At 50.6% G+C, this 16,265-nt stretch overlaps 2 long non-coding RNA genes across 2 annotated transcripts; one reads left to right on the top strand and one right to left on the bottom strand.

Annotated features, from left to right (window-relative positions):
* Window positions 1-423: 423 nt before the first annotated feature.
* On the bottom strand, window positions 424-5,312 carry LOC135322738 (uncharacterized). Its single transcript, XR_010383512.1, has 4 exons — window positions 5,214-5,312; window positions 2,669-2,863; window positions 991-1,082; window positions 424-546 (listed from the first exon to the last, which is right to left on the bottom strand). It is a non-coding gene; the product is annotated as an uncharacterized LOC135322738 (long non-coding RNA).
* A 425-nt stretch (window positions 5,313-5,737) lies between these two features.
* On the top strand, window positions 5,738-15,144 carry LOC135322737 (uncharacterized). Its single transcript, XR_010383511.1, has 4 exons — window positions 5,738-5,840; window positions 7,189-7,374; window positions 13,349-13,471; window positions 14,410-15,144. It is a non-coding gene; the product is annotated as an uncharacterized LOC135322737 (long non-coding RNA).
* The last annotated feature ends 1,121 nt before the right edge of the window (window positions 15,145-16,265 follow it).

The following is a 16,265-nucleotide window of genomic DNA, read 5'->3' as shown; positions in this document are numbered from 1 at the left end:
ATATACAGTTCCCCTTGGAATTTAGGAATGTCTGGTATAAGAAGTGAGAAACAGTTTGAGAAAATCCCGGCTCAGAATTACACAGCACAACCGCATCTCAGAAGTATATACAGCCGTAAAGAATTTTAGAAGCAAAACTCCGTAACTACTCTTAAAGACTTTTGCAAACCTGGGCCTGCCCAGATGTTTCCAAACTGGAAAGGGACTCCAATCACTTGCCTGGTACCGGACCAGAGGCTGGACAGCCTTTTCTGTAAAAGCGAGAGAGTAAATATTTTCAGTTTTGCAGATCATTTTGTTGTAACCATGCAGGTCTGCAATAAGAAAGCTAAGAGCACTGGGAGACAGGAAAAAATGGGCATGCCCACACCCTCCCTTCCACTCAGGGCAGCTTCTCTGTGGTGGGCAGTTTTGCCACAATGACTTGCTTCTTTGTTTCCATTGGTTTCTTTGTTTCCACCTTACTGCTCAAGCTCAGAAATTCAGGTGGGCCTGGTCCTCCAGCATCCATGCAGAGAGAAGGCTGAGTGGGGGTGGGAACCCCACCTGACGGAGAAGAGAGATTGCTGGGAGGGACACTACGGTGGCCACCATGACACGAGACAATCACACCTTCTGGGGTGAAAGGGAATGAAGACAAGGGAGGGACAGGGCAGTGGGACTCCTAGGTCGCCTGCCAGGCTTTCTCTCCCTCCACAGCCACCCTGGGTGCCTAGGGGGTGTTGGGATTCAGCTACAGTGATTAAGATGAAGGGACTCAATATAAAGGACCATCCAGCTCCTCACTAGGTTCCAAACGCAGCCCCTCAAAGTCCACCCTCTGAGTTTCTGGAACTCAGCTGGAAGAATAAATGAGCAGGCCAGACCCAGAACCCAAGCCAAACACGACGGTGGTCATGTGGGGTTGTAACCCCATGCTCAGTGGTAGGGGACGCCTTGCAAATCTACAGAAATCCCTGTTCCACCTCATTCCTGGGGGAAACCCCAGACCTCCTTCTGCTCTGTCTGTTCTTCTCTTGATGCTATTGTCCTGGATGGATGCAGAGTCCTTGAACCTGGCCCTCCAAACGTACATAAGCAGCCTGTTCAATAAAACAAATTATGCACTTTTTCACATTTGCCAGTTTTTTGATTCCAGAAATTTTGCAGGACTCATTCTCACAGTCTCCTGTGCCCCCCACTTGGTGGCCCTCTGCTCATGGAAACACGATTTCCCACAACTGCACCCTGCCTCCCAGCTGGTCACAGGGGAGTGTCCCACAAAGACACAGGTGTTTGTGAGGATCCTTCCCCCAGCAGAAAGCCTACTCCTGGAGCCACGGACAGGGATCTGGCCTCCTGAGCTGCTCAGCTCTAATTCAAAGCCTAAACTGGGGGCCCCGAACATTGCTGAATGACTTTCTGAGTCACCTGGGCTGGAGGGGCCTGATTTTTCTTTCCAGGAATGGATGTAGCGCAGCCTCCATTTTCAGGGCTGACATTGATGATGGTTCTAGTTCCCCCCACTGCACCGCAGGAAAGAGAGGCCCTTCCATCCCACAGCTTGGAAACCCAGCCCAGGTAAGTTCTGAAGCAATGTATCGCTGCCAGGTCCAGCATCCCTGCAGAGTGGCCTCTGTCCCTGAATGAGCCCCTTCCCTGTGCCTTTCCTGCCCCGACCCAACCACACCCCAATTTGTGCCAGAGATCTGGGGGTCTGTGTGTCCAGGGCACACAGTTGGGACCTGAGCCAGGTGTCCCCTGGGCCTCAAGGGGGAGAGGTCTGCCTCTGCATCAGGGGAAGGTGATCCCACATGGCTGGCAGGATGCTCTTAATATGGACCTCCAGGAGCCCAGGGAGCAGTTTCCCTGCAGGTGTTAGAAGCCATCATCAGGAGGGCAGGCCCCTCTTTGTGCAGACCATCCCGCAGTGCTGGGCCCACGTGCTGACCACAGAAACCTACATGCCCTCAGGTTACCCCAGGCAACCTCACAAATTCGTCACTTGGTGACCTGGGTACCACGGGCTCATTGGCCATCCCATGAGGGTGGTCCTTGCAGGCATGGTCTCCAGGTGCTCCCGTTAAGAAATCCCCCTGGGTTTCTGTGGTCACAGAGCCCACACCAGAAGATTCTAGTCCTGCAGTGACCCCCACAGCAGTCACCTCCCCTGTGCATGTCCAGGAACAAATGACAGCAATTTATTGCCAGGAATCGTGATAAACAAGGGGGTGGGATTCCATACTAAGTTTAGGATCCTGGTAACTCTGCACCCCAAAAAGCTTCCATGAGAAATGTGTGTATTGGGATATCTGTGCCCCTAGAAGAGCTGTTCCTCAGGGCTCCTGGGACCCTCCAGCCCCTCTCAAGGTTCTCAGAGCTTGGGTCTAAATTTCTATCTCCCTCCTTTGGTGTACAGCCACCTGTGTCTCGTGATCACGGGTCACTTTATTGCATGACTTGGCATGTTCTGAGTGCTCGTCTTCCAACCCTGCACTATACTCCCACGATGTTCCCACTGACCCTTGGCTCCCTGGGTGGGTCAGGGGGCCCTAAGTCTGCACCCTTCACTCTCCTCCTCTACCCCCAACCCTGAGGCCACCCCTAGGTGGACTAGAAGGTGTTTGTAAATGAGTCTTACACAAGGACATGACTGGACAAAGCAGGGCCCCACCCCCGGAAAGCACACCTGCTCCCTTCTCTGAAGAGTACCCCACAGCCCCACATTGCCTCCAGGGGTCTACTCAGCACACAGTCCCCCAGTTCTGGGCAAGGCGTCTCCCTGGAATCCTTGCTTCCAGGCAGAGTCTCTCTGTCCTTCTGAGTTTAGAATTGTTCCCATGTTCCTGAGCACCAAGGTGCCCAGCACAGACCCTTCACTGACCTGGAGAGACAAGGAAGATATGTGGCCACAGGTCTCACAGGACACACCTGCTGGGACCCCAGGCCAAAGAGCTGTCCTTCTGCCTTCTCAGGTGTGGATCCCGTGGTAACTTTTTGCAGGGGGCCCAAATGGGGAGTGGGGCCCAAAGCAGTTCATGGGGTTCTCTGGGCAGGGAAGACTTGGGCCAGGCAGCCTTGCCTGGTTTCCCTGCTGGGGCACTCTGAAAACCCCCGCTCCTCTGGCTGTGGCTGGAGGCCCCCCAAACTTCAGGGCGGGGCCCTTTCTCTCAGCCTCCACTGCCTCCAAAGCCACGCTGGCGCTGGCGTGGGGAAAGAGCTTTCTTGCCCTCTTGTGGCTAAGCTGCCAGAGGTGGATGCTGCGGGGAACTGGAGAGAGAGTTAGCAGTTGCTCAGATGTGAGTGGTTAGGCAATTTGACACCCTGTCAACTAGCCTTAAACATTGGAAAGAGGGCTTTCCCGGGAAAGCTGGAAGTTACTTTCAGTAATTTGTTTAAAGATTTCTTTTTTTTTTTTTCCCTTAAAGACTCATAAAACCTCTCCCAGGTCATTCCTGGTATGGACCATTATACTGGGATCAATCGGGAAATGCAGGAGGAGAGGGGTGGGGGTAGGGGAGAGGGGAGGGGAGATCAGAGCCCACAGAGAGGAGATGCCCCTCCCAGGAGCCACAAACTGGGCAGTGGCTGCTGGCATCCAGCTCTCCTGTTCTCAGGCCCATTTCATCTGTGGGGTGTTTCCAAAAGAAACAATGGTGGAAGGGCCATGGAGGACCCCTAGACCTCCCAGAATAGACAGGGGGAGCAGAGTCACCATGCTGGCCCAGGGCTTGGAGACAGACCTGCAGTGGAGACCACAGGTCTTCTGAGAAGCCAGTTTCGAAATAAAGGCAGTATGCGCTGGAATACCCATTTCGAGCAATTGCTTCATCATAGACATGTAATTTACATAGTTCTTCTCACCACGAAACTGTGTTCCCAACATGCTACATGAATGACGGCTTCAACACACATTCATTTCTGAGATGTGAACAAGTGTAGAGCCGCTCTTTCGTCCAGCATAATGGGCATGGTTACACCTAGGAACGCTTACCAAGATTTCTCAGCAACAGCCAATTTCGAAATAAATGCAGTGTGCGCAGGAAAAGCCGGTTGGAGTGAGGGCTTCCCCATACACATGTAAGTTATATAGTTCCCCTCACCATGAAACGCTGTTCCCAACATGCTACATGCATGAAGGTTTTGACACACATTCAGTTCTAAGAAGTTAGCATGTGGAAAGCCGCTCTTTCATTCAGCATAAAAGGCCTGGTTACACCCAGGAAGATTTACTCAGATGTCTCAGCTGGTTCCTTCACCCAGATTCAAAATAAAGGCCGTTTGTGCTGGGAAAGCCTGTTGGAGCATGTTCAGAGCTGTTTCGAGCTCTGTCCCAGCTGGAGGGTGCAAACCCCAACCTCCAGAAAGAGGGACCAGGACCCCACCGGCCAGGTGGTGTTGCCTTTGCTGGGGAACAGTGATCTTTGGGTTAGATATTTTGCAGCTCTCTCTAAAACCTGTTTTGACTTAAGTTTGCATCCTAGTCACCAGTTTCAGGGCAACAGAAAAAGCATATCCTACATCCCTTTGCACTGAAATCTTCCCAAAAGAGCAAATATTTGCCCATGAAAATACCAGCTGCTCTTCTAAGGCCCCCTAAATACCCAGCAGTGTGGGCGGTGCACTCTTGATCAGGAACAGGATGAGAGGGACCAGCGGTCTTCCAGCAGGCTTGGCCTGGTGTGGCAGCTGCGCTGTGGGTCCGTGGTGGGAGGGCCATGCAGGGAATCCTGTTTGAGGGGCCTCTGTGCACATCTGCATTATGCTCTGAGGTTTCATACAAGGCTCCAGACATCCTAACTGGTCAGATACAGCCCCCACCCTCAGGCTGGAACCACCAGGAGCTCAGTACCTGTAACAGGGACAGTGCCCGGTGTGGGGAGAGGTCATGGGACACTCCGGGGGCAGGGGCAGTGGTGCTGGGGAAGGCAGGGAATGCAGTGAATGGTGGAGGGAGTAGGGTCCCTTGCTTGGGGGTGAGAGTTCTTGGGGAGACCACAGAGCATGGCACACACCATCCCCACCCCATACCCCAAATTCCTAGCCCCGCCAACACAGGGGCTTCTCTGAACCCTCTTACCGTGGCTCGCCTGTAAGACCGCACCTAACCGGGCATCTGGCACCCCTGCCCTACCTCCCCTATTGGGACAGATCCCGTCTCCTTGGAAACTGCCCAGCAGGGCGAATTCAAGGCCGGCAGCGGGCCTGGCGGATCTGCACTTCAGGTGCCCTACCTGGCCAGCAGTTTGTGCCTTGGCTCAGTCCTCTATCTTGCCCAACGGCAGCCTGGGTCCACGTCCGGTGCAAGGGGAGGCAGCGGAGCCCAGTCTGAGCCACACGCACGGACAGGTGAGGGTGCCCCCGCCCTGCTGCCCCGCTGCCCCGCTGCCCCGCTGCCCCGCCGCCCCGCCGCCCCGCCGCCCCGCCGCCCCGCCGCCCCGCCCACTGGTGGCAGCACCGCCCCAGCCTCCGGCCGGCGCCACCTGCAGGTGAGGACGTCTGCTCGGCACCGCCCGCCCCGGCCCCGCCCAGCTGCCCCATAAGCCTCCCCTCAGCCCCCGTCCTGGCCGAGCCCTGGCTCCCATTGGCTCCGCAATTTCTGCCCTCTCACGTCTAGCCTCGGGAGGACACAGGCACAAGCGCTAGGGGAGGGCCCCGCGGCGTTGCCATGGCTACAGGCGCCGCGCTCCCCGCGGGCCGGTGTGCGCTTCTGGGGCGGGCAGCGGGCTCCGGAAGTCTGCAGCTGCCCGGGACCATGGCGGTACTTGCTGCTGGGGCTGGCGGCTTGCTCGCCTGGGCGACTAGTTCTGGCCTGGTCAGTCGGCGGCCGACATCCTGTCTGGGGCGGCGTCCCACAGATGGTAAACGTACGGCCGCGCCGTTGGCGGGGCCAGTGGACATGGACCGGGGTGGGATCCGGGTTGGTGTGGCTGCCGGGGAGGCGCTGTGGTGCCGGGGAGCAGGTTGGGGCGGGGAGGACAGGGCTGGGGCACAGCCTCGGGCTTTCCTCCCCCTCGGGCGCTGGGGCTGGGACCGCGAGTCCGGGTAGCCCTGCTTGGCCGCGGCCTCCCAGAACCCCCGGGAAGGGCAGGCGGAGGACCTGTCTTTTATGAAGCGGGGCCTTATCCGGGTTTTGAAAAGCCCCAGAATCAGATGTTGGAATGGGGTGGTTTATCAGCCTTGTTTATCTGCAGGGAAATTTCAGTTCCATCCAGATGTTGGCTCCTTCGGTAAACCTCAGGAATAAGACAAGGGTCAGTGCCGATTAGCAGTTATCTAGGGCTTGACTCAAAATAGACTGTGCGGGGTGTAGGGATGGTAGATGGGCCCTCCCTCTCAAAGTTGGCAGTCTTCTGGGATTAGAGGCCCCAGTTGAGGATTACATCCTCATCTGCGGTAATGGAGGTTGTGGGAAACATTAACACAGAGAAGGGAGGAGTGTGGCTGCGGTAACTCATTAAAGAAGCCAGGACCCTTGCCTGGCTCTTGTGTAGGAGAGTCTCGCCTAGGGTAGGGCAGCAGTTATCAAAGTGTGTCTGAGGCCCCTGAGATGCAAGACTATTTTCGTAGAAACGCCGGTATGTCACCTGCCTTTTGCACACTCTTGCACTCCCGAGTTTCCTGTGGGGATTTCCAGGGAAAACCTGGTCTGTGTTATCACAAAACAGGGAATTTAGAGGCAGATAGAATTCAGCTCTCACCAGTCCAAAAGAGATTTGCAGAATTAAAATAACTGCTCTTCTTCTCATTAATGATTTTTGTTTAGAAAAATATACTTATTTTTTGCTTAAGAGTATTAATGGTAACATGTAGTAGGTTGTTATTATTTTTAAGTGAACTCATAAGCATTTTTTAAAGTTCTTATTTAAGTTCTAACACAGGAACTATTGATAGATTTAACCCACATAAACAGCAGCCTTTTGGAGTCCTCAGTAATTAAGAGTGTACAGGGGTCTGTAGGCCAAGAACCTTGAGAGCCCCTGGAGAACGGGTGCTCAGGTACTAGTCAGGTGCTTAGCGTTGTTAGACAGATGCCAAGATGTCTTCTGCATGTGCTCCCGGACTCGAAGTAATTGGCCACATGGAGACGGGTGGGCAGTGCCTCCACTATACAAACCAGAAGCTGGTGAACGTGTCTTGAGTCTAGGCCATGTGCTGTGCAGGGATTCCCATTGTATCTGTTCTATCTAAGCCAGTATTCCTGTGCAGAGGCCTTCCTCCTGAAGACCCTGCTGAAAATGGAGGAGTCGGTGCTGGTGATACCCCCTCGGGGCCGCCTCTACCATTGGCAGAGCCTGGACATCCACCAGGTCCAGATTCCCTGGTCTGACTTTTTTGATCTCTCAAGTCTCAACAGAAACATCCCTGACACTGAATACGAACAGTTCATTGCAGGTGAGATGGTGATCGTTTAACTGGGGCCAGACGGTTGTTGTTCTGGTTCCGATGTGAACATCGGGCCGTCTTGCTTTGGGCTTGTCGGTCTGCTAAGGGGTCCTGCTCATGTTTCCCGCACTGCAGGTGCATTTGGTCTTTCCATAGTTTTTCTCAGGAAATAGATCTGAAGTGTATGAGCTCTGTGTTCCCTCCCCTCTGAAAATCCTGGCCTCCTGGTGAGATGGAGTGGTGACAAGAAGGCCACTGCCACAAAGGCCTTGTCCCAGGAGGACTCGCTCCCTGGGCATTAAGGGCCATTCTTACCTGAAGAAAAACACGATGTGTGTGTAGCATGGGCCACGTGCTGGAGAAGGTATGTAACCTCTCATTCAGTATAATTTGGTCCTGCTCAAGCTTCCCATTTTACTTTCCGTAAGAGGTAAGAGTTGAAGATTTTCTTTGAATAAAGGTATTTAGAGCTTATCTTTTTTTTTTAATTGAAATGTGGTTGATTTACAATGTTTTGTTAGTTTCAGATATACAGCTGTTTTGTTAGTTTCAGGTATACAGCATAGTGATTCAGTTGTACATATACATAGTCTATTCTTTTTCAGGTTCTTTTCCATTATAGGTTGCAAGATACTGAATATTTTCCCCTGTGTTCTGCAGTGAATCTTTGTTGTTTATCTATTTTATATATAGTAGTTTGTAATTGTTAATCCCAAACTCCTAAGTTAGTTTTCTAAGTCTGTGAGTGTGTTTTTGTTTTGTAAATAAGTTCATTTGTATCATTTTTAAAAATTCCACATACAAGTGATATCATATGATACTTGTCTTTCTCTGTCTGAGTTATTTCACTTTAGTGTGATAATCTCCAGGTCCATCCATGTTGATGTAAATGGCATTATTTCCTTCTTTGTTATGACTGAGTAATATTCTTCTATATCTAAATTCTACATCTTTATCCAGTCATCTGTCAGTGGGTGTTTAGTTTGCTTCTATGTCTTGGCCATTGTAAACAGTGCTCCTGTGAAAATTGGGGTGAAGGTATATTTTGGAATGAAGGTTCCCTCTGGATATATGCCCAGGAATGGGATTGCTGGATCAAATGATAAGTCTTTTTGTAGTCTTTTGAGGACTCATCATACTGTTTTCCACAGTGGCTGCACCAAACTACATTCCCACCAACAATGTAGGAGGGTTCCCTTTTCTCCACAGCCTCTCCAGCATTTGTGGTTTGTGGATGTTTGAATGGTGGCCATTCTGAATAGTGTGAGATGATAACTTATTGTAGTTTTGATTTGCATTTCTCTGATAATTAGCAATATTGAACCTTTTTTTCATATTCCTATTGGCCATTTGTATATCTTCATTGGAGAATTGCTTGTTTAGTTGTTCTGCCCATTTTTGGATTGGGTTGTTTATTTTTTTTTCTTATTAAGTTGTATGAACTATTTATATAGTCTAGAATTCAAGCCATGTTCAGGCTCATCTTTTGCAAAAATTTTCTCCCATTCCATAGTTTGTCTTTTTGTTTTGCTTATGGTTTCTGTTGCTGTGAATAAGCTGATAAGTGTAATTAGGTCCCATTTGTTTATTTTGTATTTTATTTCTGTTGCTTGGGTGGATTGCCCTAGGAAAACATTGCTGAGATATATATCAAATAATATTTTGCTTATGTTTTCTTCTGAGAGGTTTATAGCGTCTTGTCTAATGTTTAAGTCTTTAAGCCATTTTGAGTTTGTTTCTTTTTTTTTTTTTTTTTTACGACTCTGTTGTATGCTTTCGATTTGTGGTTACCTTTTTTTTCAAGTATATCAACCCTTTACTTTATCTATTTCCTTTAGACTGATAATCACGTAGGCTCCAACACATCCTAAGAATAATGAGAAAAAAAAAGAAAGAAAGAGAAAAAAATCTATGTTTTCATGCTACCGTCTCCCATTACTACCTTTTTGTATTTTGATGTACTTTTTCTTTTTTACATCTTCATGTTTATTGTCTTGTAACTCGTTATTGCATTTCCAACTATGGTTTCCCATTTGTATAGCATCCTGCTTCCTTTCTGTTTAGAGTAGAACCTTTTAATGTCTCTGGTTCAATAATGCTGAATTATCTCCCCACCCTCCTCCCCCCCAGCTTCTCTGAATCCTCAGTCCAGGGAAGCCAAACCATCCTTGCCTTCATCGGTTCTGGGAAAGCAATCTTCATAGTGGGAAAGAAAACATTGAAAAATAATATTCTGTGTGTTGCTTTCTACCCTTGCCCAGAGAGTGAGAATCACCTCTGAAGGCGAAGGAAGAAAGTTGGAGGTGCGGGGCACAAAGTCTTTTGTCCTTTTGCTACTGAAAAAATGATTGCTTTTGTAATTAGTGATGATGCCCTTTAAATTGGTGAGACCGAGATTCTACAGCTTCAGCGCCTGTGAATAACCAGCCGGGAGAAAGCTCTCCAGGGCCCCTACAGTGGGAAAGGCAGCCCCTCTGAGCACCTGTTGTTCTGTATTCTTCCTGACTCCACATGGGTTTGCTACGCACCATGCAGGACGATGCAGTTACCCGAGGTGGAGGATGGGGAGACCCCTGCTGGGTGGAGAGCCACAGGAGCCCACATTTGAAGGACAAAGTGAAGAGTAGCGGGTCGGGCATAGGAGGAGAGGATGGTTGAGACCCAGGATGGTGTCCTGGAGTCCAGCAGGCGAGGCTGGCGGGGCAGATGGGGCCCTGGGGCATAGGCAGTCCTTGAGGGATCTGAAGCAAAGATATGAACCAAGAGACTGGATTCGTGTGGGGGTACAGCGCCTCCTGGAGGCCGCGGGGCAGTGCAGCAAGCCCAGGAGGAGCGGGCAGTTCCCCAGAGTTGGGTTGACAGGTCACAACCAATTCACTGGGGACCGAGAGGTACCGAGATATTGTTAACTTTTTGTCCCTCTTCCTGGAAAAAAGCTGCTTCCTGTTGAATAGCCTGTGTCGTTAGTGAGAATTAAAGACATGAAGCAACATTTCCTCAAAAGTCATCCATTGTGTAGTTGTTAATAAGGGTCAAATGCAGACTTGAATAGACTAAATCAAACATTCATCATCGGATTTTAAATTCCTTTAAAATAAAAATTCTTGCTGTCTTTGTTCTTCATTTCAGGGTTCACTTGGTGATAATAATAGTAAACAAAGCAACAGCAAACCCTTACAGAACTCTGTCCTGGTGTTCCAGGAACTCTGTGTTCACGACAACCCAATGAGGTGGCACTTTACAGGAAGGACAGTCATTAATCACACAGCTAGTAAATGGCAGAGCTGGGACTTGAACCCAAGCTGTCTGGCCCCAGAGCCCCTCTCAGGCCCTTCACTGCAGCTCATCACTTGGCATGCCCGACACAGGCCAGCATTAAGGAGCAGAGTGACCTTGGCCAAGGCTGCTTCACCGCTTGGTCTCTGTTTCCTCATCTGTAGAATGGGGGTGTGGGCAGTGAATTCTGTGAGCTCAGTGGTCACTTCCTCCAGCTTTGCTATTCTACTGCTTTAAGTTAATTTAGTAAGTATCTGAGCCTCTGAATGGGCCACCCTGGCGCTTTGCTAGGACCTGGGTTACGGAGAAAAGTAAGATCAGCCTGCTTCTCCAAGGAGCCTGTCTCCCTCCACGGGAAGCAGCTGCGAGGCCCAGGCTCCCTCGCTGGCAGTCGGGGGCTGGGCAGGAAAGTCTGATAGAAGATGGAGGCAGAGCCCCTCCGAGAACAGTGTTGGCCACACAGCTCTCAGGAACGGGAGCGTCTGTCCAGGCTGCTGAGAGGGGTGTCCTCGTGAGGCCAGCAGCCCCCCTCCCCCAAATTAAGCCCTCAGGACAAAGATCCAGCCATCCCTTCAGTGTCACCATAGAGCCAGTCCATCCTCATCACTGTGCCCCTGTGCTCCTTTGTCCTGGGGCCTCTCTTCCCCCTACACCCAGAAGACTCTTCTCCCTCTCTTCTCTGAGTGTCCCCTCACTTCACCCGTGGTCCCTGCTTCCTGGGCCACCATCTCTGGAGTTGACACTTTGCCCCCTCACACCCCCCGTTTGATCAGGAGCCTGTGTTGGCCTCCTTGTGCTCACTTTCCCCCTTCAGATGATTGCTCCTCCTCTCTTGGGAGCACCTGGAAAACCCAGATCCATTCCTAGCAGTGCCTGCCACCCTGGACTCCCTGCTCATCTGCCTCAGTCAGGAGCACCTGGACCACCAGCTCTGTATTGCCTCACCTCCTACCATCAAGACGTCAAATTCATTCTCCCTCCACCACCCAGTATGTTCATTTTAGGGTCTTCTTCACCGTCAGCCTGAGCCAGCCACCCCCCATTCACCCTACCCACGGGCTCATACCCGGGCGTGTCTCCACCCCAGGTCCAGCCTCTCTCTTTTAAGTGCCCACCTCTAGCCATCCAGCTGCTTCTCCACCAGCCTCCTTGGCCCTCATTCACCCTCACTAAGGCATCATGCACTGACTCCTCTGCTTTCCTGCCTGTCCACGTTCCTCTTACTTCCACTACCCCACCTTCCAGCTCTGCATCCACAATCAGCACTCTCTTTATGACAAACAAAACCCCCTTGAGCCTTGACCTTTTCAGTTCCTCACCAGGCCGACTTCCATCTCGGTTCACCCAGCTCTATTTGTTCTGAGCCTGCAGGCAGCAGGCTCTCCCAGCACAGGTTTCTAAGACTACAAATCAATGCCCACCGTGTTGCCACTGCCAGGCAATCCTCCAGGGTTTCTCTAGTGAGCACATTTCCCCACTTATCACTCAGTGGTGTTAACATTCTCTGCTCTCTGCACACCTCTAACCTTCCCTCTGTCTCTTCCCTGACTCCCAGCAGATGGCCTTGCCTCCTGCTTCAGAGAGAATGACATGTCACTGGAAAGGAACTCACTCACCTGCAGCAAATCTTCTCACCTCACCTTTTATCTGTCCCTCTCCCACCTGGACTCTAGCTGTAGTTGTTCTTAATTCAGTGAGTTTAGTTTACATATATATACACAGTTAAAAGCATAGCATACTATCGCCTACCTTCTAGGGCTTATTGTTTCAATTTAACATGGAGTGTGTGATTCATCCACTTCGCTGCATGTACCTGCAGTTCATTTGTTTTAACTGATCTTAAGTGTTGTGTGTGTGAAAGTAACACAAGGCAAGTGTAAGCCAGGATTCAGGATGCTGGTTACTTCTTGTGAGAAGAGGCCAAGTGCACGATAGGACACAGTATGTCACTGTCAATAATCCTGTTCTGATGCTGGGTGATAGGTTCACAACTGTTTCTTATAATATTAATTTTAATACATAAATACTTCTCAAAGGCATCCAAGGTGAGAATGTGTCATGAACCAAGACATACAATGGGTAATATTACATCATTATTGTTATGTAATCTTGTTATAAAATATATTAATCATAATCCTACATTGTTAAGTATTATATATTATATAGATGCATTAATTATATATTATGTATATAAATACCTACATATGTATTATATACTATCTGATAATAAATAAACAGAACATAATATGGTAGTATATCTACTATTATATATTATTTAATAAATAATAACATACTATATCCTGTTATATGACATGGCACCTAATCTTTAATCAAATAAAAATATGCCACTATATGTAATGGTAATTAATAAAATTAAATGAAAAAGCCCGCAGCTTTTAATGCCAACACCGCTTCAGCTGTCACTATCTTTTTTCTTCCCTTTCATGGCCGAGGTCCTCACAGTGCTATCTGTTCCCCCTTTCATCTCCTTGTCCTGAGCCTTCCTCCTCCTCCCATCCCATGCTGCCTTCCGCCCCGTGGACCCTCTAGTCACCAGCGGCCTCTGGGGCAGATTTCCGGGGACGGTCTCAGGCCCCAGCTCACCTGCCTGTCAGCCGCCTCTGCCACCGCTGGTGGGGGCGGGGTGGGGGGCAGAGTGCACCTCTTCTCCTGGAAGAGAACACAGCACAGTCTCCGTGACCAGCAGCAGGTGAGGCCGGGACCTGCAGGACTGAGGGGAGAGCCAGGCTGTCTGCATCCAGACCTGGGGCACTTGGAGTGTGAAGAAGCCCCGTCCTCACTGCCCCTGAAGTGAGGAAAACACCCTCAGGTGAGTTAAAGTGCTTATGACCTAGGTCTTTTGGCTGGAAAGGACAAACGGGCCCCTAAGGGGAGGGTAGTTGATGTTCCAGGCCCCACCAAGGCCCTAAGGGCTGGCGGGGAACCAGGCTGGACGCTCCACTGGACCCGGTGCCCCCACGGGGCTGGGGCCTTCGGGAACAAGCAGAAAGCCCTCAGTCTCTGGGGGGAACTGGGTAGTGTGGGAGCATCCCTGCAGCGAGTCAAGTGATGTCAGGGATTGTGGGATCCGTTTTTATGGCCACACCGAGCCTCAGCAGAAGCCACGGCAGGAGTGGATTCCTGTCTCTCCAGGTGCCATCTTGTCTGAGTTCCAGGATTCAGACCCGATCCCCTGGGGCGCTAGGACAGTTATACACAGAGGCGGCTCGGGGAGGCCTCAAGAGGGTGGTAATGGCCTTCCTGCCAACACGGTTACACAAAGATCAATCAATCGATGGGAAGTAAATAAGAACCATGGTCACATCTGGACCCCAAGCTTAGACATGGTATATGGGTGACATTTATCGACAATCCAGCGAGGTTCTGGTCAGAGCTAGAGGCCAGGGCAGCAAGATAGGAGTGGCACTAAGGAGAATTGTGGTGCAGAGGCTAGACTGGGGGTCTGCAGGCTCCTCCCAGGAGGAGCCTCAGAGTTTTGGAGGTGGCTAACGTGCCTGCTTCGTGTCACCAGCAAGTGATGCCACCTGCGGAAAATCAGCTATAATCCTGAGCCGGGTCAGCCCTGGGTGATGTGATAAAGGCTCCTACAAGAGGGAGCACCAGGCGGATAGTGAACCAACCAATAGGCTGATGCATTTCTGGCCTGTGTTTATCGTGCTTTCATAGCCAAGAATGAGGAGAGAGTTGAATGGCTCACCATGAAGATTTTAACAACTTAAGAGGGTTCCGTGTCTCACTGCATTTCAGTGTCACCCGGAGGAATTCAGGAGGTGTTTAGACCCAGTGGAGACTAACGGCATCTTGGTTCCTCATCAACCTGGCAAACCCACCAGCCCTCTATGGCCAGACCTTGGCAAGTGCCTTCCCTTGTTCTAACAAAACCCTTTCCACCCACGCCTGTGGTATGCTTTTATTTTTTTTAATTAGTGGGAATGAAGATACCTTACAGCCTCCTCAGACCTTTCCTTGGGGCTTCTGCCCTTAGACCCCTGCAAGGGGGCCGTCTGCCCTGGGTCCTGCACTACAGAGGGTCCCTCTGGCCCTGACACTTCCTCTGGCCATGCCCTCCATGGGGTGGAGTCAGCAGGGCCAAGGGGACACGGTCATTGGCTCCGCCCCGTGCTCTAGAAACCCAGGACCCCAAATGCCCTGTCTCAGCAGCCCCTGACCCATTTCTAGTGCCTGCATCAGCTCTCCCCGGAGTTCAGATTCCTAGGACTCACAGAGAGGCCAAAGCATAGCTGTTTGCATGGAGGGTATGAGCAGAGCCCGGACATGAGGTCTGAGTGTCCCCCTGTGCACATCCAAGGCCCCTTGTGGCAAGGGATGGACCCAGCATTGGGAAGAAAAGGGTCAGGCTAGTAATCAGAGACTGGGAATCGTCTCTCCCCACATGCTCACTTTCTTTGCTGGACTCCCCTGTGTCTGGGAATTCTAAATTTGAGCCTGGCCTTCCCCCTTATAATGAATGTATATTTGTAAAGGCAGGAGTTAGAACCTACTGCACTTAACATGTTTACATGTATAGGATGTGAGCTCCCAGGTATGCTCTGGCCCTGCACTTCCAAAGGTCCAGAGCAGTTATATTGGCTCTACTGAGACTGAAAGTGGTAAAGATCATCTCCAGAGAGGAGGGGCTCCTGCTTCACGCTCCAAAGTCAGGATCTTCTGAGTGGATAAAACAATGGACACTGAGACCTTCAATTGTAAATTGATTTAGAATAACGCCAAAGTGTGTATGACGTGTGTGTGCGCACCCGCGCACCTGGGGACGTGTTTGGTTGTGTGTATGGTATGTGTGTGTGTGGTACATGACTCCGTGTGTGTGTGCGTGTGGGGATGTATGTGGAGCAGAGCCAGTGTGTCTGCACGTGTGTTTGTGTGTACGTGCATGCATTAGTTTTAATAGTAGAAGCTGTCCTTTAGAATTATGAAGTAGTAAAAATTGTATGATGGCCTTTGCTGTATAATTCAAAATTAAAATAATCTTCAATCAGCAGAAATTTTGTCCCCCTCAGATTCTGATTTTTTTTCCATATTGATTATGTCTTCATTTTACTAATGAGGAAACTGTAGCTTAGAGATGTTAACTGACTCAACCAAAGGCATGAAGCTCATGAGCCCAGTACCAGGACGCAGTCCAAGCCGCGCTGCTCCATAGGCCTGGAGCCCTGCTCACGATCACACGTGGCCTCTTGGCGGGGGAACATATTCTGAAGAGCTGTGGCCAGCGTGCAGGCTGCCCAAGCCGGGGACTCAGGAAGCCGGGCAGCGAGTACCAGGCAGCAGACAAGAGTGAAGGGCTGCTCAGAAGTCTGTTAGCTTCCTAGGTCTTGGATGAGGAAGGAAGCTCACTGCTCATCCTTGATCCCTTTGCTGGTGGCTAAAAGGGACAAAGGCCCAGAGAGCACTTCTGGGAGCTGCCTGCCAAAATCTGGAAAAGGACTGCTCAGGACTTGCTCTGCAGTAGGAGCAGAGGAAGGAAATGTCACCTCCTGGTGTACATCCTTGGTGATGGCAGTAGGAGGCCTAGCAGCCTTAGTATAGAGGTGGCAGTACAAGGTCCTAGTGGGTGATCATTTTCACATGTCTTAAAAATCATT

This window comes from Camelus dromedarius, chromosome 13 (genome assembly GCF_036321535.1).
Source record: "Camelus dromedarius isolate mCamDro1 chromosome 13, mCamDro1.pat, whole genome shotgun sequence".
Lineage (NCBI taxonomy): Eukaryota > Metazoa > Chordata > Mammalia > Artiodactyla > Camelidae > Camelus > Camelus dromedarius.
Note: the sequence above shows the minus strand (reverse complement) of the source record. Positions and strands in the feature narration are given on the sequence as shown.